Here is a 26,891-nt window from a genome sequence, read left to right as displayed (position 1 = left end):
CAGATTACTGCTCAGCTCTGGCTTACAGTGGTGTGGGGGACTGAACCTGAGACTTCAGAGCCTCAGGTATGAGAGTCTATTTGCATAACCATTATGCTATCTACCCCTGGCCCCATGCACTTTTCCTCTGCATGCTAAGGGCCTTGCCTCTCCAGGGCTATCCCCTTAGTCCTTTGGCTTGACCCTTGGCGTCATGCACAGTGATGTCAGGATAAGGAGGTAACACCAACAGAATGACGCCTGACACTTGAGAAGCTGAATATTGCAGGATAATGCTCAGCACAGTGAGGAACAGAGTGAGTTGTCCATGCTTTGACCCCATGGACAACTGCGTGCTGAGAGAGATGCGGCCCCTCACCTCCCTCTGCTACCCGGGTGTGATGTACCTTCTGACTTGGGTTACACCAGGAGAGTGGGACTTCCTGTCCACCACACCCACTAACATCTTAATGGTGTTGGGGTTGTCTGGAGACAACATGGAGTATTCGGAATGGGAGGCAGCAGGGGTGATGTCATGGATGTCCCTTTCAATATTGCAACATGCTGACCAGGAGGGTCGGAGTTTGTGTAGGAAACTGCAGGTTTCTTCAATGGGGCCAGGTAGTAACGCATCGGGTTAAGCATATATAATACAAAGCGCAAGGATCCCGGTTTAAGCCCCAGGCTCCCCACCTGCGGGGGCGGGGGGTTACTTCACAAGCTGTGAAGCAGGTCCTCAGGTTTCTCTCTCTCTCCCCCCCCCCTTCCCTCTCAACTTCTGTTCTATCCAATAAAAAGAAAAGAAAATGCAGGTTCATCAAAAGGAGGAAGAACTGGAGTAGCGTCTGAGTGCCATGAAGCACTGTCTCTGTGGGTCCAGTCTGGGATCTCCTGTATCTCCAAGGGCTCCTAGTCCTGTTTTTTTTTTTTTTTGCTCCAAGGTTATAGCTCAGTGCTCTACTACAAATCTACTGTTCCTGTGGCCATTTTTTTAAAAAATTAGAGGGTAGAGAAATTGAGAGGAGGGGAAGATAGTGAGAGAGAAAGATAGACACTTGCAGAACTGCTTCACCACTTGTGAAACAACCCCCCTGCAGGGCCTTAGACTTAGTATTAATGTGCATTTAACCTGATGCACCACCGCCCGGACCCTGTTCCACCTTTCCATGTATGGCCCCTGGTGAGGCAAAAGTGGAAACAGAGGAGCAGGACCTCAACAAGCACTACAGAGCTATGAGATTTGGCAACACAGTGCAGGCAGCGAATGGGTGAGGCTGTTCCTGCGTGGCTATTGCAACTGTGGGATGGCAGGGTATGCACACAGGAGATGGCAAAGATTACCATTCGACAGAAAAATGGTTACAGGAAGTGCAGTGGTGCATGAATGATCAGTGCTGTAAAACTTGATGGGCTGTGATGGACTTGGAACATAATGGAAGCTGGAGGATGACCATGGGCTAGAGGTCACCCCATATGATCAAGGACTTAATGGACTTATTATGAACTGAGGATTTATCCCACTGACATATTCCCAGAGAGCTAGGAATGGACTTCTGGTTAGAAACAGTTATAGAGTGGTCTGGGAGGTGGTGCAGTGGCTAAGGCACTACACTCTCAAGCATGAGGTCCTGAGTTCAATCCCCGGCAGCACATGTACCAGAGTGATGTCTGGTTCTTTCTCTCTCCTATCTTTCCCATTAATAAATAAATAAAATATTTTAAAAAAAGAAACAGTTATAGATAGGCATGCTTAGGACTTTGGGGGGGGGGTACTGGCATACCTTCATCCAGCACATGGCCCAGGTCTCACCAGGAAGGGAAAGACTTGGGATTGGACACCTGAAGTTTGAAAGGTTTGAAAAGGGCTAGAAAATGGAATACTACTCAGCTATTAAAAATGGTGACTTCACCGTTTTCAGCCGATCTTGGATGGACCTTGAAAAATTCATGTTGAGTGAAATAAGTCAGAAACAGAAGGATGAATATGAGATGATCTCACTCTCAGGCAGAAGTCGAAAAACAAGATCAGAAAAGAAAACACAAATAGAACCTGAACTGGAATTGGCATATCGCACCAAAGTAAAAGACTCTGGGGTGGGTGGGTGGGGAGAATATAGACTCAAGTAGGATGACAGGGGACCTAGTGGGGGTTGTATTGTTATATGGGAAACTGAGAAATGTTATGCATGTACAAACTATTGTATTTACTGTTGAATGTAAAACATTAATTCCCCAATAAAGAAATTAAAAAAACAAGGACAACAAAAGGGAATAAATAAATACAATTTTTAAAAATGGTATTCCCTTAAAAGAAAAACAGCTGGATGCTGTTTACTTGGTTGTGCAAACCACAGAAATCAAACCATAACAGTACATTAAGCCATTGTGGCTGTGCAGGCCACATACATTATTGAGGGATAGGTTTGGACGTGAACTACATGACCTTTAACAAGTGTGGCATAGGTGCAGTCTTAGGTCCCATCACCTTTGTAAAGGAAAAGGAACCAGACTGTCACCTGGATGGCAACATCTCTTAGCTTGGATAGATTGGGACTGGGAGCTTCAGTCAATGGGCAGGGGAGGACAGGATATACCTTCTAGTCTGAGCACAAATGTATATGTATAAGTGAGACTGGGATTGGAAGGTCCAACCAACAGGCGGGGGAGGACATAGCTCTTACCCTGCACATGGATGTGCATGGACGAGCAATGAGTGCTGGACAAACTATCTTTTTATTATTATTATTTGTTTTCCCTTTTGTTGCCCTTGTTGTTTTTCATTGTTGTGGTTATTGTTGTTGTTAATGATGTCGTCATTGTTAGATAGAATAGAGAGAAATGGCGAGAGGAGGGGAAGACAGAGAGGGAGAGAGAAAGATAGACACCTGCAGACCTGCTTCATCGCCTATGAAGGTAGGGAACCGGGGGCTCGAACCAGGATCCTTACACTGGTCCTTGCATTTAGCGCCACATGCACTTAATCCGCTGCGCTACTGCCCTACTCCTGGACAAACTATCTTTATCTGCTTTTTTTTCACCCTGGCTAGCTGATGGCATTTGCCTGTGTTGCAATAATCTTGGTCATTTGCTAAAGCATATTTTGGTTATTTTGAAGTATGTTTTAATGTCATTACAAGGCTTTATTGTATTAAGTAAAAAACAAAATAAAACAAACTCACAACAACAAAACCAAACAAACAAACAAAAAGAGTTTCTTCCCAACCCTATGGGTGGAGGATAATGCCCTGACTCAAAGCATATGATAGCTTTAGTTCAAAGCTTGTTTTGCTTGATGTAATGTAATATATATTGGCTGTGTGGAATAGCAATAAAGGAGGAAGCTAGCAGAAGTGGAGTAGCATTCCTCTGCCTCACTCCTTGGCATGCTAAGGGCCTTGCCTCTCTCTGACCACCCCCCTTGACCTTTTGGCCTGACCCTTGGCCCTGACAGTTTGGCTCTGTTTCCTGTTTTTGTAGTCACTGGGATTTCACTGCTCTGGACCAACTTTTTCAGGTAGAGAAACAGAAATTAAAAGACAAAAAGGGGAAGTCAGACAGTAGTGCAGAGGGTTAAGCACACGTGGTACAACACATAAAATTCTGGTTCAAGCAACCAATGGCACAGCTAAATACAAGATACTGGGTACTATACAGCAAACCCTAACAAAAGGACTTTTCAAAGTTAACCCAATTACCAAATAATGTGATGATAACATTAACTATCCATTGTCTTTTTGAACCCTAAGACAGCAGGAACCTCACATCTCCACTATAGAGCCTATATTTTCCCCAGTCCTGGAACCTTAGGATAGGGCCCACTTTCCCGCATGCCTCTCCCAATCCATATCAAATAATATTGCATCAGCCGATTGCAACCTAATAAACTCAACGATTGCCACCTCAACATGCTTCAGCTCAGACTGTGTCCAGAGACTTCACGTGTGGAATGACAACCCTTCAGCTTCATTACTCGGGTGAGACCTTTCCTTTCATAGTATTCTCTAATTCCATCCCAGGTGGTTCACTTTCTAACAAAGTCCCAAAACCTAGATATAGACCAGGTTCTGTGAGAGAGAGCATATGTTCACACTTATCCATAAACTAGTGCAAAATATATACCTGAAAGCAGAAGTACACTAGAGTTTGCAGTGAGTACCCCCCCTAACACTTCCTCTCCACTATTCCAACCTTTGGATCCACGATTGCTCAACAATTTGTTTGGCTTCGTATGTTAACTCTCTTTTCAGCCACCAGGTGCCAGATGACATCAGGATGCCAGCCTGGCTTCCCTGGATTGAAGACCCCACCAATGTGTCCTGGAGCTCCGCTTCCCCAGAGACTACTAGGGAAAGAGAGAGGCAGACTGGGAGTATGGACTGACCAGTCAACGTCCATGTTCAGTGGGGAAGCAATTACAGAAGCCAGACCTTCCACCTTCTGCAACCCACAATGACCCTGGGTCTATGCTCCCAGAGGGATAGAGAATGGGAAAGCTATCAGGGGAGAGGAGGGGATTATAGAGATTGGGTGGTGGGAATTGTGTGGAGTTGTACCCCTCCTACCCTATAGTTTTGTTAATTTATCCTTTCTTAAATAAAAAAAAAAATAAAAGAATTCCAGTTCAAGCCCCCAGCTCCCCACCTACAGGGGAGTCACTTCACAAGTGGTGAAGCAGGTCTGGTCTGCAGGTGTCTATCTTCCCCCCCCCCCACTCTGTCTTCCCCATCTCTCTCCATTTCTCTCTGTCCTATCCAACAATGACAACATCAATAACAACAATAATAATAACTACAACAATAAAACAACAGGGCAGCAAAAGGGTGTAAATAAATTTTTTAAAAAAGAGACAAATACAACAAGGGCAACAAAAGGAGGAAAAAATGGATTCATGGTGCAGGCACTGAGCCCCAGCAATAACCCTGGAGGCAAAAAAAAAAAAAAAAAAAAAAAGACAAAAAGAAAGACAGACACAACAGCTCCAAAGATTACCCCATAACAAAGAAGGACCATCCCAGGTGAACTATTTTGTCAGCCCAGAGAGGCTTTCCTTTGATACAGGATTTACTTTTGGCTCAGTAGGTCACAGGGCCCTCACTTCATTCTCTTCCACATCACTTTGTGGTAGCAAAATAGGCACCTGCAAATCTATATCAACTTCCACTAAAATAATTAATAGCAGAAAAATCACAAAAAGAAATGTCAACAGTGGCTAAGGAAGAGGAAGCTGAAGATGGCCAGTCTACTCCTTAACAAATGGTGAGGAACAACTGCTCTGATTGGAAAACAAGTAATTCAACACACATGTTCAACAGAAATGTCAATGATAACAAGTACCATTTGAGGATTAACAGGAACTTTTTTGAAGATAACTTTCAAACAATCTAGACTTTTGGTATAACTTTACTGAATCTAAAGTATGTATAAACAGTTCACTGGAGCCCCTATTTGTCAGACATTTTTATCTTTGGAACTACTTAATACAAACTTGTTTTTCCTTCTCTACATGAGAGAGAGGAGCCAGGGCATTCACTCTGGTATATGGAGTGAGTACCAAGGATCAAACCTAGGCTCTCATGCAAGCAAATCTGGAGCTCCACTTCCTGCACCACCTGCTGGGCTGCTGTGTTTTGTTCACTAAACCTAATGCAAGGTGGTCATTACTCTTTCACACCTAACAAGCTCACAGACTTACTTTTTTTCTCACTGTGTTTGAAACATAAACCAAGCATGGTCTGCATGCTGTGACATTTAACACTGCCAGGATGAACAGTCCACAGAAATGTCAACTTTTCAGTGTTTAGCAGCAAAAGTAGCACTGCATTAAAGGTGATACATTTCTGGTTTAACAAATTCAAGAGGTATTTTATTTTACTTATTTTTTTAAAAAATGTTTATTTATGGGAGTCGGGCGGTAGGGCAGCAGGTTAAGCGCAGGTGGCACAAAGCGCAAGGACCGGCATAAGGATTCCAGTTTGAGCCCCTGGCTCTCCACCTGTGCAGGGGAGTCGCTTCACAGGCGGTGAAGCAGGTCTGCAGGTGTCTGTCTTTCTCTCCTCCTCTCTGTCCTAACAATGATGACATCAACAACAAGAATAATAACTACAACAATAAAACAAGGGCAACAAATAAAATATTAAAATAATAAAAAATTTATTTATTCCCTTTTGGTGCCCTTGTTTTATTGTTGTAGTTATTATTGTTGTTGTTGATGATGTCGCTATTATTGGATAGGATAGAGAAGTGGAGAGGGGAGAGGAAGACAGAGAGGGGGAAAGATAAGACGCCTGCAGACCTGCTTCATTGCTTGTGAAGTGACTCCCCTGCAGGTAGGGAGCCGGGGGCTCGAACCAGGATCCTTCCGATGGTCCTTGCACTTTGCGACACCTGCGTTTAACACGCTGCACTACCGCCCGACTCCCTCAAGAGGTATTTTAATTGTGCATGAGTGCTGATAGGTGAGAAGTCTTGATGGTTGTTTAAAAACGTAAAATCTAGTTTGTTTAAAAAAAATAAATAAAGTTGGGGGCTGGGGAAATAGCACTTTTATGCAAGACTTTCATGCCTGAAGTTCAGGGTCTCAGGTTCCATCCCCAGCACCACCACCTGCCAGGGCTGAGCAGTGTACTGATCCCTCATTAAAATAAACAAAATATTTAAAATAGAAAATTTTTTAAGAAACTTCGGGGGCTGGTTGTGTGTTACCATGCACAACAAGCTGGGTTCAAGTCCCCAGTGCCCACCTGTAGAGGGAAAGTTTCACAAGCAGTGAAGCAGTAATTCAAGTGTCTCTCTTCCCTGTCTTCTATTTTCCTTGATTTCTGTCTCTATCCTAATAAAATATTTTTAAAATTGGGGAACAGGGTTGGGTGGGGAGGTAGCATAATGGTTATGCAAAAAGACTTTCATGCCTGAAGCTCCAAAGTCCCAGGTTCAATATCTCAGCATCACCATATGCCGGAACATATGTGTGTGTATGAATATCTGAATCATTAAAATTAGATGACATTATTTATTGGATAAAGATAGTCAGAAATTGAGAGGGGAGGGGTGATAGAGGGAGAGGGACACCTGTAGCCCTGCTTCACCACTCACATAGCTCTCCACCTGCAGGTGGGGACTGGGAGCTCGTACCCAGGTCCTTGTGCATTGTAACGTGTGCTCAACCAGGTGCTCAACCAGGTGGCATCAAGGCCATCTCCCTAGGAGCCAATCCCTGGGTGCCAAGTCCACTGTCTGCAGCTTGCATCGAGCTTTTCTTGGAGTAGCAGGCCATGTGCTCCACCTGCCCTGCCTATGTCCAGGCTGAGTCTAGCTCACAGCTCTACTGTGACATCAGACTCAGATCTCACGGGTCTTGTCCCATGTCTTGCCACCATGTCTTGCAGAATCCCAAAATGAGCACTGGGCATACAAATGCTCTAAGCCTCCTCCACAAAGGAGTAACTGGAACCCTGCATTACCAAGGAGGAAACACAGGAAGCAGCATGAGCGCAGTACTGCAGAAGGAACAGGACTTGGTCTGGCTGCAGTCCAAAGCCAGCAACCAGTAGACAACACCCACGAGGTTAAAATGCACCTGGAGCTGTGGTACCACGTCAGCTGAGGCTCAAGACAGTGGCTAACACCAGGGTGGATCCCAGAGGACTGAAAGCCTGGGCTGGAAATCCACCTGACTCACTATGCAGAGCCTCCAGGTACGTCTGGTCACTCTGAGTGTGCTTGCAGCAAAGACAGCTCTCTTCCTGTGTATACTTCTTTGTCCTGTGTTCCTAGCTCTTGGCTCTAAGGGCCTCTGCATGCTTTCCTTCTGCCTGTAGCCCTCTGAGTTCTCAGAGAGCCCCTCCCTAACACCCCCATTGGCATCCCCATCTGTCTCCCTCTAAATGGAACTCAGGGTGGAAGTGTTTGTTCCAATCCATCTTCAAATGTGAGCATCATGACCAGTATGGGAGTGAGAGGGAAACAGTCTGTCCCTACATTAAAAGCCCCCAGTATCACTGAAACACCATCAGCTGCCCTGACTTGCTGCTGAACGTTCCTGGGCTGTTCCCTACAGGCTTTCCTCATCATCTCCCTACACCCAAGGGGCTACTCTCAGTGGTCTGTAGGCACCCAGCACAGGACAAATACAAACATGTTCAGTGGTCCCTTACAACCAATAAAACAGGCACCTGTAAACAACCTTCCACTGCTATCAGCTGAAGAATCAGGGAGGAGAGGAAAAGAATATGGCAAAAGGTTGGAAGTGCAGGCTAACAAAACAGTGGACTGCTTTTGTCATGTTTGGGACCCAGGTTTGAGCCCAGCCCTCACGGAACTAGGTTTCCATTTCTGTGCTACAGTCTCATTCACTCTCATTTTCTACCTCTCTCTCTTTCTCTCTGCCCCTTCATCTATCTCTCTCTCCATCTAAAACAAAAGAAAAAAAGATAAAAGAAAACAAGTAGGGGCTGGGTGGTTAAGTGGTTGAGTGGACATACTATAGTTCACAAGGACCCAGGTTTGAGCCCCCAGAACCCACCTGCAGAGGGAAGCTTCACAAGCAATAAAACAGGTATGCAGATGTCTATCTTCCTCTCTCCCTCCCCCCTCCTCTCAATTCCTATCTTATTAAATAAAATAGAAAGAAAAAATATGGCCAAAACAAACAAAAAAAGTCAACGCAAGGACCAGCGTAAGGATCCCCGTTCGAGCCCTCTCTCTGTCTTCCCCTCCTCTCTCGATTTCTCTCTGTCCTATCAACAACAAATGACACCAATAACAATAATAACCACAACAAGGCTACAACAACAAGAGCAATAAAAGGGGGGGAGTCATCCCAGAGCAGAGAAGCTCCATGATGAAGGAGGGGCGAAGACTAGAAACACTAGGGCTACATTTATGATTACCACAATAGAGGGAAGCAAAACACTTGACAAAACCCACTATTCATTCTTAATAAAAACCCAAACCAAAGAATAGAAAAGGACCTTAGCCTATGTACAAATCTATAGTTATATATATGAAACCAAACAGTTTTCTTTATCGGGGGATTAATGGTTTTCTTTCTTTCTTCCTTTCTTTCTTTCTTTCTTTCTTTCTTTCTGTGTCTATCTTTGCCTCTCCCTCTCTATCTCCTCTTCCTCTCTCAATTTCTCTCTGCCCTGTCCAATAAAACTGTGTGTGTGTGTGGGGGGAATGGCCACCTGGAGCAGTGGATTCATAGTACTGGCACTGAGTGCCAACAACTGAAGGCAAGAAAGAAAGAAAGAAAGAAAGAAAGAAAGAAAGAAAGAAAGAAAGAAAGAAAGAAAGGGAGAGAGACGGATGAGAGAAAGGAAGAAAGGGAAATTCATGATGATCTAAAGGTGCATGGACTGGAGGGTTCAATGGTATCCAGATGCCACGTCTTGGTTTGGTTTGTCTTTTTTTTTATTGGGTGGATTCATGTTTTACATTTGACAGTGAATACAAGTTTGTACATGCATAACATTTCTCAGTTTTCCACATAACCCCCACTAGGCCCTCAGTCATCCTTTTGGTTTGTTCTTCTGTCTACCGGTGTATATCCTTCATATTCCCCACAGATGTGGTTCCCAAGGACAATCCCCAAAAAACTTTCTACAAATCTCCATCTTAAGAGTGTGCTTCCAGGAAAGCCATCCTGAAGAGTAATTCAAAATAAACATGTTTGGAAAGGAAGGGAGACAGAAGTGTTGGATGGGGAGTCGGGCGGTAGCGCAGCGGTTAAGCGCAGGTGGCGCAAAGCACAAGGACCGGCATAAGGGTCTCGGTTCAAGCCCCTGGCTCCCCACCTGCAGGGGAGTCACTTCACAAGCGGTGAAGCAGGCCTGCAGGTGTCTATCTTTCTCTCTCCCTGTCTCCCCCTCCTCTCTCCATTTCTCTCTGTCCTATCCAACAACGAAGGCATCAATAACAACAACAATAATGACTACAACAAGGGCAAAAACAAAGGGAAAATAAATAAATAAGTAAATATTAAAAAAAAAAAAAAAGAAGTGTTGGATGCAATTAATGATTATAGTCCAAAGGGCAGATTCTAGATAACTCAGAGGCATTCTGACCCAGGCAGACTAAACAGATGAACCTAACTACCTCAAAAGTAGTAGGCGTAGAGGAAAACAATATGACAGTCCCCTGCATGTGTTGCCAATTTGTTCATCTGAAGAATCCTTTTTTAAAACAGCAATCCTATGAAACTGCTGTATTACATGCAAAAACTGCAATTTTATATGTTTCAACTTTCTATAACCACCAAATCCTGTCTTGGTCACAATAAATTATCTTTCAAGCTAAGGAATGCTTCCTTTTCAAACATCATAGACCGGATCTAAGGTACAGAGACAACTGTTATCAATAGTCAAAATTCAGTCAAGAGACTAAACAAAGGAGAATTTCTTTTCTTTTTCATTTTCTCTCTTCTCCTCTAAAGGAAGAGAAGAGCGAATATCAATGCAAGAGGCAGTTGCAGAAGCAACATCCAGAGCCAGCTTCACACTCAGGAGAGAACGTTGCGCCTCCTCCTCATGGACAAAGTAGAATTTCTAAACCAAGAGATCAAACGGCTGGGGAGATAGCACAGCAGTATAGCACCTAGGACTTGCAACCAGAGGTTCCAGAACACTGAACTGAGCAGTGTTCTGGTCTGTCTCTCTCTTTACATCTCTCTCATGAGAATAAATATATAAAGCTTAAGTCAAGAAATTAGAACATTCGTGGTCCAGGCGGTGGTGCAGTGGATAAAGAAAGCACTGGATTCTCAACCATGAGGTCCCAACTTCAATCCCCAGTAGCACATGTACCAGAGTGATGTCTGGTTCTTTCTCTCTCTGCCTATCTTTCTCATGAACAAATAAATTCTTTAAGAAAAAAAATTACAACATTCCAGGAATCTTTTGCCAAGTGTGGTCCTTGATTAATTCTCCCCCATCTAAATGAATCCAGTCTTTTGACAGGTGCATCTCCCCGATCCACTCTCTTCCCAGGCCATCTCCCTCATCTTCCCTCCAGATGCCTGCAGATCAACTTGATCATGCTTTCCCCTGCTGTGGGACCCCCCCCACTACCACCCCTATCACCCCTACCACCCACCAAGGCTCTTCTCCCTCTATACCCTATTCTCTGAGCTCATTCTTCTGTTCCCAGTTCTCACCATAACCTCCCTAGAGCTATGTCCCAAATCTCCCCTGATGGTCTTCCCTATGGAGCCCTACTCCTTCCCCTCCTCACCACTTGTACTGCACATCTGTCTGTTCTCTGATTCACATGGTGCTACCCCCTGGACTCTCAGATATAGATACTCCTGAGCTGGATCCACTTCTGCCCTTCCTGCCATCAGTCTCCCTGCCAGTCCTTCTCATCAGCAGTAAGGTGGATGTTTCTTCTGTTCTAGTCCCACTACTTGCCTAAATCACAACCTCCAAGTTCATTAACCAGAGCTTAGAGAAGAAAATAGGTGGGGGTAGATAGCATAATGATTACACAAAGAGACTCTCATACCTGAGGCTCCATCATCCCACAGAGGAAGCCTATATCACGTACATGGCCAAGCAGCACACTATTCAAGTGAGCTATTTCACCAGCTCCTGAATGGTCTGTGTCTGTTGTATGGGGGGAAATGTAGAGACAAAGCAAAAACAAACCAAAACAAACAAAAAAAAAAAAAACAGTGAAATGAAGACAACAACTCTTTGACCTTCAGCTGTAGAACTGAAGTTATCAGGGGTGATAGGGCAGGAAGAGGGTGGGTTACGAGGGTACAGAAGGTTCAAAAGACTTTGGTATTGTGGTGGGGGATGAAGTGTGGTAACACATTTTGAAGTGAGAAACTGTACCTCTAAAACAGTGGTAGTCTTGGGGGCTGAGCAGTGGCACACTTGGTTAAGCACACATAGTACTGTGTGCAAGGACCCAAGCCCCTGCTTCCACCTGCAGTGGGGATACTTCACAAGCATTGTGAAGTAGGTTTGCAGGTATCTATCTCTTTCTCCTGTCACCCCTCTCAATTTCTCTCTGTCCTATCAAATAAAATGGAGGGAACAAAAAAAAAAAAAGGAAAAATGGCTACCATGAGTGGTGAATTCATAGTGTTGGCACCAAGCCCCAGTGATAACCCTGGAGGTAAACAAACAAACACAAAACCACTCTCAGGCAGAAGTTGAAGAACAAGATCAGAAAAGAAAACACAAGTAGAACCTGAAATGGAATTGGCGTATCGCACCAAAGTGAAAGACTCTGGGGTGGGGGTGAGAATACAGGTCCATGAAGGATTCAGAGGACCTAGTGGGGGTTGTATTGTTATATGGGAAACTAGGGAATGTTATGCATGTACAAACTATTGTATTTACCGTTGAATGTAAAACATTAATTCCCCAATAAAGAAATTAAAAAAAAACACAATTGTAGTGTTGGGTGGTGGTGCACCTGGCTCCAGAACACGGTACAATGTAAAAGGACCTGGGTTGGAGCCCCTGGTCCCCACCTACAGTAGAGGGAAAGCTTTGCAAGTGATGGAGCAATGCTGCAGGTGTCTCTCTGTCTCTTTCCTCTAGCTCCCTCTTCCCTCTCAATTTCTCAAAAAAGAACACCTACACCCCTTAGATTGCGCCCACATATACACCAGACACACATCATGGTCCCTGGCAATTACTCATCTACTCTGTCTCTGGGGACTCACCTGGTCTGAGCGTTTCATGAAAAAGAAATCAACCAATATGTAAATGTTTGTGGCAGACTTCCTTCACATGGCATGACATGCCAATGTTAATCCACATTGTAGCAAGAGTCTTACATTTCTATTGCCAAATATTGCTTTGTATAGATAGACCACATTTTATTTATCCAAGCATCTGATGATGAAAATTGCACTGAGGGGGTCGGGTGACAGCTCAGTGGGTTAAGCACACATGGCACGAAGCGCAAGGATGTCAGTTCTAGCCCCCGGCTCCCCACCTGCAGGGGAGTCGCTTCACAAGTGGTGAACCAGGTCTGCAGGTGTCTATCCTTTTCTCCCCCTCTGTCTTCCCCTCCTCTCTCCATTTCTCTGTGTTCTATCCAACAACAATGGCAGCAATAACAACAATAATAACCACAACAAAAGGGGGAAAAAACAGCCTCCAGGAACAGTGGATTTGTGGTGCAGGCACTGAGAACCAGCAATAACCCTGGAGGGAAAGAAAGAAAGAAAGAAAGAAAGAAAGAAAGAAAGAAAGAAAGAAAGAAAGAAAGAGGGAGGGAGGAAGGAAGAAAGGAAGAAAGAAGAAAAAGAAAGAAAAGTGCACTGAATATACCCTGGGGCTGGAATAGTGGCCTGGGGCCTGTAATACTGTCACTGTGAACATCTGTGTGAACACACTTTTCCTAGCCTTATACTCGTAAGAAGATAAAAGGGGATGTCACCTTCCAATTGAGAAATTCATTTAATCTAAGCATGTAACCTATGTAATTTAAAATACAACTAGAGAGAGCTGGCAGAGTAGCTCACTTGGATAGTGTACTGCTTTGCCATGTGTGACTCAGGTTTGAGCCCAGCCCCCACCACACTGAAGGAGGCTTCAGTGTTATAGTCTCTTTCACTCTCTCCCTCTACCTCTCTCCTCTTTCTCTATCTTAAAAAGGTTTATGTGGGAGTCGGGCGGTAGCACAGCGGGTTAAGCGCATGTGATGCAAAGCACAAGAACAGCGTAAGGATCCCGGTTCGAGCTCCCAGCTCCCCACCTGCAGGGGAGTCCCTTCACAGGTAGTGAAAGCAGGTCTGCAGGTGTCTATCTTTCTCTCCCCCTCTGTCTTCCCTTCCTCTCTCCATTTCTCTCTGTCCTATCCAACAATGTCGACATTAATAACAACGACAATAAAAAAAAAAAACCTGAGTCACATAGAATATCTTTAAAAAAAAAGGTTTATGTATCTGTACCTAGATAGACAAATAGATGACTAGGTTAAACAGATGACCAAAGGGAACACAGAGTTAAAAGAGTTAAGAAATGGGGGTGGGGAGTGTGAGGAACAGAGCAAAACCTGATCTCGGAATAAATAATGATTAAAGAAAGAATGAGGTGTTAATTCTAAGGACAGGTCCTACAGGTTTACAAAAGGCTGAACCCAACAAGTACTATTTGTAACTACACAAATACAATATTCACCAGGAAGATCTGGTCAGAAAAACTACAGCACCCCAAACAGTTAAGGACAAGGTATAAAAGACATGGAAAAGTGCTGATAGAGAATATATTCACTTGGGAAGGGGAAGGACGGGTTCATAATCCTGCCACCCCAGCACTGCTCAGATCAGCCTTGTGGTGGTGGTGTAGATTAAACCTGGAACCTCTGGTGCTTTACTCATGAAGGTCTTTTTTGCACAACCATGGTGCTATTCCCCTTAGCCCCAGTTCACAAATATCTTAAAAAAAAAAAAAAAAAAAAAAAAAAAAGGCTACGAGGAGCAGAAGATGGGTCTCCGGGTAGAACATTCACTACACATTACAATGCATGAAGGATCCAGGTTCAAGCCACCATATGGGAGTACCTGCATGGGGGCCACTTCACAAGTGATGGAGAAATGCTGTGGTGTCACGCTCTTCCTCTCAATCCCTCCCCACCGCCTCTCTCTGTCTTCTCTCACCATCTAAATAAAGTCTGATCCCTTGTGATATCCTTGGGGAGTTGGGGGGGGGTACAGTAAAAAAGAAAACCTAGGTCTTTGTTTGCAGTCACTAAGTGTTAATAGATACGTAGGTAAATGGATGAAGCAGATGTAGAGGCTAGGTAGTGGCACACTCGCTTGAGTGCAAGCATTACTATGCATATGGACCTGGGCTCAAGCCTAGTCCCTACCTGGAAATGACAAGACTCAAGAATGATGAGGTAGTGCAGCATGTGTCTCTCTTTCTCTTTAGTATTTCATTTATTTATTTATTATTGGATAGAGACAAAGAAGTTGAGAGGGGAGAGGGAAGGAGAGAGAGACAGAGAGACACCTGCAGTCCTGCCTCACCACTTGTGAAGCTATCTCCTCCTACAGGTGGAGACTAGGAGGCTTGAACCTGGGTCCCTGCACACTGTAATGTGAGCACTTAACCAGGTGTGCCCTTGTGTCTCTCTTTCTCTTTCCCTTCCCTCTCAATTTTTCTCTATCCTATAAACTATTTTTTACGTATTTTATATTTATTTATTTTCCCTTTTTAAAAATTTCTTTATATTTATTTTCCTTGTTGTTGTCCTTGCTTTTTTATTATTATTGTTGTTGTTGTTGATATCGTCATTGGATAGGACAGAGAGAAATGGAGAGAGGAAGGGAAGACAGAGAGGGGGAGAGAAAGACAGAAGACACCTGCAGACCTGCTTCACTGCCTGTGATGCGACTCCCCTGCAGGTGGGGAGCCTGAGGCTGGAACCAGGATGCTTCCGCAGGTCCTTGTGCTTTGCACCACAAGAGCTTAACCCGCTGCACTACCACCCAACTCCCTCTATAAACAGTTTTAAAAAATAAACTGAGTACAGATATAAATACGTATGTATGGAAGCCTCCAGGGGACCAGACTTCTGAGCAAATGGAAGCAGTGACTTAAGAACCTTAAGTACTTTCCAACCCTAAATATATTATCTATTCAAAAAAAATTGGGCTGGCTTCCTCAGACAATGGCTGGCTCCAGTGACCAGTCAGGGAGAAAAGTGGCTGGCAGCTTAGTCCCAGGTGAGACTACCCAAACAGAGCAGAGACCATAGCATCAAAGTCTCTAGTTCAAAGGCAAAAGTTGAAAGATGCTGATTTTTGGCCACTCTATTGCCATAAGAACAGTTTGTCCTTGAAAAGACTAATTTGAAAGTACATATGCACCCTTATGTTCATAGCTGCATTATCCACAATAGCCAAAGAGTGCGAGCAGCCTAAATGCCCATTGGCAGATGACTGGATAAAGAAGCTGTGAGAGGGTCGGGCGGTGGCGCAGTGGGTTAAGTGCATGTGGCGCAAAGCACAAGGACCGACGTAAGGATCCCAGTTCAAGCCCCCGGCTCCCCACCTGTAGGGGAGTCGCTTCACAGGTGGTGAAGCAGGTCTGCACGTGTCTATCTTTCTCTCCCCCTCTGTCTTCCCCTCCTCTCTCCATTTCTCTCTGTCCTATCCAACAACGAACATCAACAATGGCAACAATAACCACAACGAGGCTACAACAACAAGGGCAACAAAAGGGGAAAAAAATGGCCTCCAGGAGTGGTGGATTCATGGTGCAGGCACCGAGCCCAGCAATAACCCTGGAGGGGGAAAAAAAAAAGGTTGTGGGATATATCTCCATGGAATACTATGCTGCAATCAAAAAAGATGCTTTTGTGTCCTTTCAGACAAAATGGATAAAACTAGAAGTGATTATGCTTAGAGAAATTAAAGAGATAAATGACAACTACCAGATGATTTCACTCATATGTGGAATCACATGAACATGCATGTGATTTGCAAAATAACAAGCAAATAAAAATGCAGAAGTCAAACAAACTATCTCTAAGACTGAGAATTAGGGAGGTTATTAAGAGGGTGAGGACCCAGATCTTTGGTAGTAGTAGGTATGGTGTGGAACTGTACCCTAAATCTTACATTATTATAAACCACTATTAATCATTATTTTTAAAAATAGTTAAAATAAGGAGTCGGGCGGTAGGACAGCAGGTTAAGCGCACGTGGTGCAAAGCACAAGGACCGGCATAAGGATCCCGGTTTGAGCCCCCGGCTCCCCACCGGCAGGGGAGTCACTTCACAGGCGGTGAAGCAGGTCTGCAGGTGTCTTTCTCTCCCCCTCTCTGTCTTCCTCTCCTCTCTCCATTTCTCTGTCCTAACTGACAACAATGACCACAATAATAACTACAACAATAAAACAACAAGGACAACAAAAGGGAATAAATAAATATTAAAAAAATTTTAAAAATAGTTAAAACAAAAAATAATATGCCCCTAAGCAAGGGCTCAGTTCATGAAGGGCAATTCTTAGGAAAAAAGCTCACTGGCAAACAAAATGTGAATGAAGAATAAAACTCTGCAGTTGTAATTCACAGAAATGTGGGGGCTATCCAACTTTCCCCAGAGAAAGCTGTCAAACTCCCTAATTTGAATTTCTTCCTTCTCCAGTCTGTCGCATCGCTGCCAGTTAAATGTTCCTAAACCACTTTATCAGACTTCCTTGCTCACAAACCTGACATCAGATGGCTAAAACTGAACATATTTAATTTAAATTCATAGGCTTTCTCATTTGGAGTCTATTTCCTCTCCCTCACACTGCCTGCCCACTTCTCCTTTGCTCCCCAGACCTGGAGTGTGGCTGCCCACTTAACTCCCACTGAGTCAGCTCAAAGAGTGCCTCTTCCCCAAGCTATGGTCTCTCTGATCTTTAAGAGCAAATTGTTTTCGTAAGTGGGCTAGAATGTATATGTTTAGGCTTTGCAGGCCATATAGTGTCTGTGGTCCTGCAGGTGCACCTACAGATGATATAACAATGAACAGGAGTAGCTGTGTTGCAGTAAAGCTTTCTTTACCAGGACAGGCAGGTAGGTGGTGGCCCAGGAGATGGCAAAATAGCAGAGTTCTGGACCTCCAGGCATGAGGTGCTGAGTTCCACCAGGAGCACTACATATGCCATAGTGCAGCTCTGCCACCAATGCTTCTCTGTCTCTGTCCCCATCCACCTATTTCCCATTAAATAAGTGTAAAGACACACATACACACACACATACACACACACACACACACACACATGCATGCACACACAGGGGACTGCAATGACTGACACACAGACCCTAGTCTAGAGCATTGTTTGGCCCTTAATCATAGAATGGCTGATAACTGGAAATCGAGCAGTAGCACAGCGGGTTAAGCCCAGGTGGCGCAAAGCTCAAGGACCAGCGTGAGGACCCTGGTTTAAGCACCGGCTCCCCACCTGCAGGAGTCACTTCACAGGAGGTGAAGCAGGTCTTTCTCTCTTCCTCTGTCTTCCCCTCCTCTCTCCATTTCTCTCTGTCCTATCCAACAATGATGACATCAGTAACAACAATAATAATTACAACAACAATAAAACAAGGGCAAGAAAAAGGAAATAAGTATTAAAATCTAAAATTAAAAAAAAAAAGGCTGATAACCTTAGTAAATGTCTTCCTTTTTCAGTTCCTTGAAAGAGTGTGGGACTGGGGAGCTAGCCTAAAGGTTACGTAAAAGATTCTTATACCCGATGCCCTGAGTTCCAAGTTCAGTCCCCAGCACCATCATAAACCAAACCTGATCAGTGCTCTGGTGTTCTCTCTCTCTCTCTCTCTCTTTTTTTTTTTAAAGACTTTTTAAAAGTATTTATTTTATTTATTTATTCCCTTTTGTTGCCCTTGTTGTTTTATTGTTGTAGTTATTATTGTTGTTGTCGTTGTTGGATAGGACAGAGAGAAATGGAGAGAGGAGGGGAAGACAGAGAGGGGAGAGAAAGATAGACACCTGCAGACCTGCTTCACCGCCTGTGAAGCGACTCCCCTGCAGGTGGGGAGCCGGGGTTCGAACCGGGATCCTTATGCCGGTCCTTGTGCTTTGCGCCACCTGCGCTTAACGTGTTGCACTACAGCCCAACTCCCTCTCTCTCTCTTTTTATAATAAAATAAAATATTGGTGAAAAATAAAATTCTAACGCTTTAAAAATGTATGTGATGGTATACTACCTGCATAACTGAGTACAGGTAACAATAAATTTTAAAAAATACTGATTTGAGATGACAAAATAACTCAGTGCACTGCTTTCCCATGTACACAGCCCATATGGTCTCTTTAACTCACCACCTATCTGTGTCTCTCTGCATTCAATATATAGGTGTATAACTGTGTAGTGAATTAACACTACCACTTAATTAACATCTGTATAAAATACAGAAAAAATGGTAAATAATCGGAGAACTCTCAGAAAGCTAGAAATGGACCTACCCTATGATCCTGCAATTTCTCTCCTGGGGATATATCCTAAGGAACCCAACATATCCATCCAAAAAGATCTATGTACACATATGTTCTTGCCAGCACAATTTGAAACAGGCAAAACCTGGAAGCAACCCAGGTATCCAACAACAGATGAGTGGCTGAGCAAGTTGTGGTATATATACACAATGGAATACTACTCAGCTGTAAAAAATGGTGACTTCACCGTTTTCAGCCGATCTTGGATGGACCTTGAAAAATTCATGTTGAGTGAAATAAGTCAGAAACAGAAGGATGAATATGGGATGATCTCAGTCTCAGGCAGAAGTTGAAAAACAAGATCAACCGGCATAAGGATCCCGGTTCGAACCCCAGCTCACCTGCAGGGGAGTTGCTTCACAGGTGGTGAAGCAGGTCTGCAGGTGTCTATCTTTCTCTCCTCCTTTCTGTCTTCCCCTCCTCTCTCCATTTCTCTCTGTCCAACAAGGACGACAACAACAATAAAACAACAAGGGCAACAAAAGGGAATAAATAAATAAAAATAAAAAGAAAAGAAAAGAAAAACAAGATCAGAAAAAAAAAAAAAACACAAGTAGAACCTGAACTGGAATTGGCGTATTGCACCAAAGTAAAAGACTCTGGGGTGGGTGGGTGGGGAGAATACAGGTCCAAGAAGGATTCAGAGGACCTAGTGGGGGTTGTATTGTTATATGGGAAACTGGGAAATGTTATGCTTGTACAAACTATTGTATTTACTGTTGAATGTAAAACATTAATTCCCCAATAATAAAAAAAAAGAATAGGCCTCTTGGAAGGATGATAGAGGACCTAGTGGGGGTTGTATTGTCATATGGAAAACAGAGAAATGTTATGCATGTACAAACTGTTGTATTTACTGTAGGATGTAAAACATTAATTCCCCAATAAAGAAATTTTTTTAAAAAACGGTAAATAATAGTATGGTTTTCCCACAGAATTCGAAAGACTTCAAAAACAGGGAAAAACCACACCAAAAGTTGAATCAAGAACAATACCACCCAAAAGAGCATTATAGTGCCAATGTTCCCTCCTCACAATATATAAACAAGTCTCCCAAATGAGGAGGGCTTCAGCATCATGTGCACATGAGGATGAGACTCAGCTTCATTTCTGGGGAACTAAAAGTATGGCAGGCACCACTGGCGACTTGAGTTCTATGGAAAAGTCAAGGCCCTGTAAAATGTCTGGGCCATGAATGTGGCAGAAGTGGGGAAGTTTGGCTCTAGGCCCTGGTGAGGGGGTCCGTCACAGCCAGAGGGCCCATGTGGTCAGAGTATAGTCCAACACAGGTCAGTGAACAGTCAGAGCGAAGGGATTTTGCTTGTCAAAATAGATAGCTCAACATGAGAACCCATTACAGATACTTTCTTTCAATGATACCAAGGAACCAGGCTAAAGTCTAAAAGACGCTAAAGTCACTGATATTACATTGTTCAAGGACAGCCTGCCCCATCATAAGTACAAGAGGAGGAAAGAGTGGACATTCTCAAATCTATCTCTAGAGAGTTTAAAATTTCTTTCCAGAAACTGTTTAGTTGCCATTTGTTTGAAACATTAAATGTTCTGACCTTAAACTCCACAAATGCCAAGGCTATTTAAGGGCTCAGTGTCTATCATACAGATAAAAGAGGTGAAATGAAGTTATCCAGATTAGGTCTAAGATACACTAGATGTGAGCAAGAAAAACATCTTGAGAAACAGAATATTTCTACTTTGTTCTGGAGTTGGGTATCATGCCTCCCTGGACTTTACTCTTACACTGTTACATACAGCCTCACCTTGTATAAAGTTCCTGTTAATAAATACCTTTCCTACTACAAGATAAAACTATGATGTAGAGCAGCAATGGCTGCAGTATAGTGATTCAAACAGAACCACTCAGGAACTGCTTTAAATTTTTTGATCAGCAACAATGCTGCCTAACTAACCTCAAAGACTGTAAGTACTACAGTATTCTAGAATGTTTCACCAGACTTCTTTCTCTAAAAATGTTTTTGAAAACAGTTTTATATGATCATTTACCTAACACATGAAATGTGTTCTTTCACTTCTATAAAGACGTGTTTCTCTTCGAAGAGACTCCCATGCCTAAGGCTCTAAAGGCTCATGTTCAATCCCCCACATCACCATAAGCCAAAACTGAGCAGTGCTCTGGTAAAAAAAAATTAAAATAAAATTAAAAAAAGGGTCAGGCGGGTAGCACAGCAGGTTAAGTGCAGGTGGTGCAAAGTGCAAGGACTGGAATAAGGATCCTGGTTCAAGCCCTGGCTTCCCACCTGCAGGGAGGTCACTTCACAGGTGGTGAAGCATGTCTGCAGGTGTCTTTCTCTCCCCCACTGTCTTCCCCTCCTCTCTCCATTTCTCTCTGTCCTATCCAACAATGACAACATCAATAACAACAACAATAAACAAGGGCAACAAAAGGGAATAAATAAAATTTTTAAAAAAGGAAGAAAAGGATTTGTTTCACCAAATCTAACTCCAGCTTGCTTGTATAAGAAAAGCAAGCCATGGGGGGAGGGGGTGCTGGGTAGTGACACACCTGGTTAAGTGCCAGCACAAGGACCCAGAATCAAGGCTCTGGCATGTTACCATGCTCAAGGACCCAGAATCAAGGCCCTGGCATCCACCTGCAGGGAGAAATCTTTACAAGTGATAAAGCAGTGCTGAAAGTCTCTGTCTCTGTCTCTCTAGCCCCCTTCTCTCCATTTCTCTGTCCTATTAAAGTTTAAAAAAAAAAAATCTTGGGCGGGGGTAGATATCATAATGGTTATGCAAAGAGACTCATGCCTGAGACTCCTAATTCCCAGGTTCAGTCCCCTGCACCACAAAAGCCAGAGCTGTGCAGTGCTCTGGTGTTTCTGTGTCTTTCTCTGCATCTCTCTCAAAAATAAAATAAATAAAAATCTTTTAAAAAAAATCTTAAGAGAAAAACAAGGCACAGACATCAGACTAATGTAAAACTTAAGATGGTGATGTTAGAGGACAAAGAACCAACCACCAGGCAATTGAACCTTGAAAATTTGATCCCGGTAGTAATAACAACCCTAATCTTTCTCAACACTTACAATGTATCAGGGACAGGATGTTTTCCAGCATTAACTCACTGAGTTCTCGGAACCACCCTAGCGAGCCAGTGTCATTGATGTACCCATTTTACAGACCAGGACCAAAGCACGGAGTACAAAGCCAGTAAAGAGGAGTCAGACTCACAAGCCGGTTGTCTGGCTCCGGAACCGCCCTCTCCTCTGCTCTGTTCTGCTTCTCAGAAGACAGCTAGCCAGGGAGGCTGGCGTCTGTTCAGCTCATTCACGCGGCAAGCTCTACACCCAGGCAGGACACTTTATGGTCTGAGTCTCCAGCTCCACAGGCACGCCTCCTATCAGATCTCCTTCCCTCCCCCCACGCACGAAACACACCTCGCCCTTTGTGAAAGCGGAGCCTCTGATCGGGAACCACCTGCTGTTTACAGAGGCACTCAGGACATGAGGGTTCAATTCCCCTCTCTGGCTTCAGAGACAAGCCCCGTATTGTCTGCAAAGGGGGAGGAACACGAGGCCATGCGACGACGGGAGGTTTTTCTGCAGAGGTCACTGGAGGCTTGGCTAAGCCGAGCTACACCGAGGGGGTGGAGGGGCCGCATTTTTGCAGCGGAAGGCGGTGCAGCGCCCACAGCAGCTGCCGGCGGGGGCAGCACGCAACACACCCACAGCTGCCGCGGCCTGGAGCGGGCTGCAGGTCCTAAAATAAAAGCGTCCGGAGCCCGGGTGCCTCCGCCCACCTCTACCCACCCCGTTCCCTGCAAGTGGCCGGTCGCCGGGACTCCAGCTCCAACGCCGGAGGGAGGGCAAGGGGCCGCGCCGAGCCCCGCAGATTCTGCAGAGGCCGCGGCCGCACCCGGACCCCGCGACCGGACAAAGCCCCTCGGCTGCACCGCCCACAGCGCCGGGGTCCGCACCGCACCCGCCGCGGGGCCGGGCACGCTCACACCCACTCGGGCCGGACACACACCCCCTCAGCGGCCCGGCGCACACACACTCGGCCCCCGGCCCCGCACTCACACCGACAGCCGTGCACACCTACCCGCGGGGCACGCTCACCCCACCCCGCGGCCGGACCCACTCGCACCCACCCACCCACCAGCTGGGCCCGCTCACACCCACACGCAGCCCGCCCTGCGTGGCCCCGGGCCCCCGCCCGCCGCGCCCCGCCCGCCTCCACGGTCGCGGGGCCGCTCCTCGCGCGGGCCGGGGGCCTCGCAGGCCGGGCGGGGGCTGCAGCGCCGGCCTCTCCGCCATCTTCCCGGCCCGCGCCGCCCATCGCACGCGCTCTTACCAGCTGGCTGTGCGCGGGCCGCGTCGCTACGACCCCTCATCCCGGCCCGCACCGCGCCCGAGCTCCGCGGCTCTCTCGCCGCCGCCGCCGCCGCAGCCACCACGGCCGCCGCCGCCGCGTCCTCGGCCGCCGCGTCCTCCGGTCACCAGCGCAACCCCCCGCCTCCCGCCCCGCCCCCGCGCCGCCCCGCGCCGCCCCACGCCCGCCGCCAGGGGGCGCCCCTCTCAGTGCGCCTGCGCGGCGCGAGCCGCCTAGAGTCCGAGTTCCGCCGAGGGGGCGCGCTGCATGCCGGGAGGCAGGAGCACGTTGCGGGCAGGTTCCGCCCCTCAGGCGCCTAGGAACTTGAGCTTTCTGGAGATCTGGGCGAGGAGGGGTCGCGGAAGAGCCTCGCCGAAGGCAGGTCACGTGGGTCTTGGCAGCCGGGGTTCCAGAGCTGGGAATAGAACCCCATAGACTTTCCTGTTTGGGTGCTCCTGAGATTTTTTTCCCTTTTTCCTTTAGTGTTATACATTCACATTGGATACATTTCAATTCGATTTAGTAGGGTTTTCTTCACTTTTACCTTACTAGTTCCTGAAGCTGAAATTATCCTTTTCCTCGACTCTGTAGGGTTATCAGTCATTGCCTCTGGAATTACTGGCTCCCCTCGATTATCACAGATAAATTCATTACATAAATGGACTGTACATCTGTGAGACATCATTGCATGTCTCTTACCCCTTGGAAGCAGGTGGGTGGGGAAGTTGATTTGAGCAGTACTCCAGTGTCCTTGCACCTTCAAAGGGCAATTAAGATTTCTCTTCCTGCAAAAGCTGGAGTGAGGGGTGGGGTAGATAGCATAATGGTTATGCAAAGAGACTCATGCCTGAGGCTCTGAACTCCCAGGTTCAATCCCCCGCGCCACCATAAACCAGAGCTGGACAATGCTCTGGTGTTTCTCTCTCCGCATCTCTCTCAAAATTAAATAAATAAAATATAATTTTAAAAAGTTTTAAAAAAATCTGGTGTGAGGGGCAGGGGTAGATAGCATAATGGTTATGCCGAGACTCATGCCTGACGTTCCAAGGTCCCAGGTTCAATCCCCTGCACCATCATAAACCAGAGCTGAGCATTTCCTAGTCTACACTTTGCCCATTGAAATTATCTTTTGCTATCCTATTACCTATATTAGTTTCTGAAAAATATATATCGTGTGTGTGTAATATCCACGCAGATAATGTGTATCTAATTATATAGGAGAATTTAGTCAGGTGGGGGATTTCAGGTGACTTGCTGTCGTTTTTTTTTTAATGTTTTCACTTTATTTATTAATGAGAAGGATAGGAGGAGAGAGAGAAAGAACCAGACATCACTCTGGTACATGTGCTGCTGGGGATCGACCTTAGGACCTCATGCTTAAGAGTCCAACACTTTATCCACTGAGCCACCTCCTAGACCACTCCATTTTGTTTCCAGGGTTATCGATGGGGTTCAGTGCCTGCACTACGAATCCACTGCTCCTGAAGGCTATTTTTCCCCTTTTTGTTGCCCTTGTTATTTATCGTTATTGTTATCGTAGTTGTTGAATAGGACAGAGAAATCGAGAGAAGAGGGGAAGACAGAGGGGGAGAAAAAGACAGGCACCTGCAGACCTGCTTCACCGCTTGTGAATGGACCCCCTCCCCTGCAGGTGGGGAGCCAGGAGCTTGAACCCGGATCCTTAGGCTGGTCTTTGTGCTTTACGCCATGTGTACTTAACCTGCTACGCTACCGCCCGGCCCCCTCATTTTTCTTTTTAAAAAATATTTTTTTTATTTATTCCCTTTTGTTGCCTTTGTTTTATTGTTGTAGTTATTATTGTTGTTGTTACTGATGTTGTTGTTGTTAGATAGGACAGAGAGAAGTGGAGAGAGGAGGGGAAAATAGAGAGGGGAAGAGAAAGATAGACACCTGCAGACCTGCTTCACCACATGTGAAGCAACTTCCCTGCAGGTGGGGAGTCGGGGGCTCCAACCGGGATTCTTTTTATTTATTTATTCCCTTTTGTTGTCCTTGTTATTTTATTGTTGTAGTTATTATTGATGTCATCGTTTTTGGATAGGACAGAGAGAAATGGAGAGAGGAGGGGAAGACAGAGAGGGGGAGAGAAAGATAGACACCTGCAGACCTGCTTCACCGCCTGTGAAGCGACTCCCCTGCAGGTGGGGAGCCGGGGTTCGAACCGGGATCCTTATGCCGGTCCTTGTGCTTTGCGCCACCTGCGCTTAACCCGCTGTGCTACCGCCCGACTCCCCCAACCGGGATTCTCAAGCCGGTCCTTGCGCTTTGTGCGGCTGGCGCTTAACCCACTGTGCTACCGCCCAATTCCCGTCATTTTTATATTCATTTGCCTTCCCTTTCTAGGACCACGTTTTGAGAGTCCAATACTAGCCACCACACCACCTCCTGGGTCTTTTTTTTTTTTTTTTTTTAAGTAGCAATCATTTTATTGTTGATTTTCATGACTATGTGTGGTGGTGCACCCAGTTGAGAGCACATGATACAGTGCACAAGGACGTGGGTTCAGTCAAATCCCTAATCCCCGCCTTTGAGGGAGTGGAGGGAGTTTCAAGAGTGGTAAAACAGTGCTGCAGCTGAGTGTGTCTATCTCCCTCCCTATCTCCTCTTTCCCTCTCAATTGCTCTCTATAAGGAGAAGGAGAAGAGGCAGGGGTAGATTGAATAATGGTTATGCAAACAAAATGCCAAGCCTGAGACTCTGAAGTCCCAAATGCAATCCCCTGTACCATCATAAGCCAGAGCTGAGCGGTCTGGGAAAAAAAAAAAATCTTTCATGCTAGAGGCACTGAAGGCCTAGGTTCTATCTCCAGCACTACCATATTCCAAAACTGAGCAGTGCTTTGGTCCTCCACACCTATACTTCTTTTTCATGGAGAATGATTAAATTAAATATTTAAGAGAGAGATGTAGAGAGGATACACACAAAGAAGAGATACTCCATAGCATCCCCCACTGTTCACGAGGCTTCCCCTATGCAGCTGCTCCCTGTGGTGACTAAGGGCTTGAACTCAGGCCCTAGCACAAGGTAAAGTGCATTCTCTACTAGGTAAAGCAATCAATTTCTAGTCTCCTTTTCGCTTTAAAAAAAAAAATTTTTTTTTTTTAATTTTAAATAGAGACAGAAATTGAGAGGGAAGGAGGAAAGAGGGAGAGAGAGATAGAGATAGCAATAGAGAGACCTGCAGAACTTGTGAAGCTTCCTTGCTACAAGTGGGAACTGGGAGTTTGAAGCTGGGTCCTTGCACACTGTGTGTGCACTCAACAAGGTGCTCCACCACCCAGCCTCCTGTTCACCTCCTATTCATTTTGTTTAATGGAGTAGTTGTTGAGTTCTAAGAATTCTCTTACCTGGTTAAGTGCACACATTACAGTGCACAAGGGCCTGTGTTCAAGCCCCTGATTCTGTCTTTTTTTTTTTTTAAAAAAAAACATTTTCTTTACTTTTATTATTGGATAAAAAAAGAGAGAAATTGAGAAGGCAGGGAGAGATAGAGAAGGGAAGAGACAGAGAGACACCTGCAGCCCTGCTTCACCATTCGTGAAGCTTTTCCCCTGCAGGAGGGGAGCAG

General features: G+C 45.3%; 1 protein-coding gene and 1 pseudogene across 5 annotated transcripts in view; both read right to left on the bottom strand.

Moving 5' to 3' along the window:
- The window catches only part of ARHGAP39 (Rho GTPase activating protein 39), a 104,497-nt gene extending 81,048 nt beyond the window's left edge, over nt 1-23,449 (bottom strand). For 2 of the 5 annotated variants that reach the window (XM_060197045.1, XM_060197054.1), the window contains exon 1: nt 23,285-23,447. The gene's annotated coding sequence lies outside the window, so the exon portion shown is untranslated. Of the gene's footprint in view, nt 1-22,162; nt 22,277-23,284 lie in introns of those variants that run through there. The other 3 variants (XM_060197048.1, XM_060197039.1, XM_060197040.1) reach the window with 3 other exon arrangements.
- On the bottom strand, nt 10,380-10,506 carry LOC132542624 (small nucleolar RNA U3; annotated as a pseudogene).
- Nucleotides 23,450-26,891: the final 3,442 nt, after the last annotated feature.

The sequence above is a fragment of the Erinaceus europaeus genome, chromosome 1 (assembly GCF_950295315.1).
Source record: "Erinaceus europaeus chromosome 1, mEriEur2.1, whole genome shotgun sequence".
NCBI classification, from domain to species: Eukaryota; Metazoa; Chordata; class Mammalia; order Eulipotyphla; family Erinaceidae; genus Erinaceus; species Erinaceus europaeus.
This window is presented reverse-complemented; position numbering and strand designations above follow the sequence as displayed.